The following is a 2,181-nucleotide window of genomic DNA, read 5'->3' on the forward strand; positions in this document are numbered from 1 at the left end:
CCCCATAGTACTTCCAAGGACCGCCTGGTGGATTATGAACTGCTTACCTTTTGGTTAGCAGCCGTAGCACTTAACCACTACACCACCAGGGTTTTCCCTATTACCATTACCTTAAAAATTCACATCCTGTGATAGGAAGCAGGAGTGTTATCAAGAGACATGGAAAGAATAAACCTAAAAATGCTTCCTTTGCCTCCATTTAGAGATGGTTTTCCTTAAAAGCCTCACTAATGATGTTCTAATCTAAGCCTTTGAAATTCATTGGCTATGGCAGATGGCTAGCTGTCTGCCAAAAATTCATGCTCCCCTTTCTGCAGTGTGGAATAGCAGCTGGGAGGCAGCTTCCCAGCCACGGGCCATATTACCCAGCTTCCCTTGCATCAGTGTGTGGTCATGTGATTAGTTCTTGCCAATAGAACATGAGCAGAGGGATGTGTATCATTTCTGGGTTAGGGTTTATTAAGAAGTGGGTACTGTCTCCATTTCTCTTTCTTTCTCTGACAACTGAGTGCAGATAATTCCATAACCTTGGTGGGGAATGAAACCACATGATGCAAACAGCCTGGGCCCTTGAATCACTGCATGGGAGAAAGTTGCCAGAAATACCCTCTCTGTGCTTTTTATACAAGTGAGAAATAAACTCTTGTGATAAACTACCAGAATTTGGGGTTTGCTTATCACAGACTTGGTGTAGTGCAATGACTTGCTTTTATATGGCCTTTCTCGCCATGATCTTGTAACTATGCAAATAAGGTAATTGTGGCCCACAAAGGGGATTGGTCAGTTTTGCCACTCTGCTATGCTTAAAATGAACCACCTCAGAGGTGGAGAGGATCTCACCACCACCAAGAAAGAAAAGCCAAGAGTGGAGTTCGTCCTTTGGACCCGGGACCCCTGCACTGAGAAGTTCCTAGAACCAGGAGACCGAGAGAGAGAACTGTAACACCAAAGATGGCGAGAAGGGGTGGCAGAGAAACAGCGGCAGCAGAGACAGGAGACGGCGCGGTAGGCTTCCTGTCCCACAGCGCGAGAAAGCTTAGTGCCTTGGGGCAGGAGGCTTACTGGCAGAGTGGGGTGCCTCTGGGCACTTACTGGCAGAGTTAAAAGAGCTTTATAACACTTGCCGTACCTGGGCAGAGGCTGAAGGCGAGAGAGAGGACTGCCTGTGGGCATGGCTGAGAAGAAGCTGTCATGATGGAAGAACTGTATCCCGAGCATTCCTGAACCTGAATTGTAACCTGCTACTTCCCTAATAAACCCCATAATCATGAGTATCGCCTGTGAGTTCTGCATGGCCATTGCAGTGAATTATCGAACCCAGCAGAGAAGCAGAAAGCGCCATGGGAAGGACAGATGGTGTCAGAATTGGCAAAAAGGGCTGGCCAGTAGAGGCATGCCTGACCTCCGCCTCACAGGAATCAGTCTTGGGCTGTTGATCTTGATTCTCCTTCCTCCTTGTGAAGTCAGAGGAGGTCAGATGCCACCCCATGCCATTTTTACACTAGAATTACCCTCATTAACCATATATCAGCCAATCAGCAGGGTATTGCAGGTCTTCATCTGTTTTAAGGCACTTGACGTCCTAACACAGGGTTGCTGATAAGGACAATGGCTTCTTCTGATGTCCAACATGGACCATATGGGATAGACAAAGAATTTGTGTCCATTGACATACATTTTAGTGAGAAAAGGGAATGATAGGTGTCACCAGTTAATGGTATGGGTAGAAAAAAAAATTTTTTTTTTAAGAATAAGAGAGGCCTGTAAAAAAGCATTTGGCTGCTAATCAAAAGGTTGGCAGTTCAAATCCACCAGGCTCTTCTTAGAAAGCCTGTGGGGCAGTTCTACTCTGTCCTATATGGTCACTATGAGTCAGAACCGACTCAACAGCAAGGGGTACAGGTATGGCTTTTTAAGCTGGGGGAGTATTTCTTATGCCAGTCCTGTGTGAATATCCCCCTTTAACGCCCCCTATAGTCGGCTTTGCATCCTGCACAGCACTAGCCAGAGACGGCTCTGGCAGCAGTAAGTGAAGAGGATCACTGTGCAAATAACACGTTTCAGTATCAATAGCAATAAATATCCTTGAAAGTCTACCATGGGCCAGGCAGCAGGCTAGATACAGTGAGGGCAAAGGAAACCTGCCAAATTATATGCCTTCAGAGTGCTCACAAAGCAGTC

The sequence above is a fragment of the Loxodonta africana genome, chromosome 12, assembly GCF_030014295.1.
Source record: "Loxodonta africana isolate mLoxAfr1 chromosome 12, mLoxAfr1.hap2, whole genome shotgun sequence".
NCBI classification, from domain to species: Eukaryota; Metazoa; Chordata; class Mammalia; order Proboscidea; family Elephantidae; genus Loxodonta; species Loxodonta africana.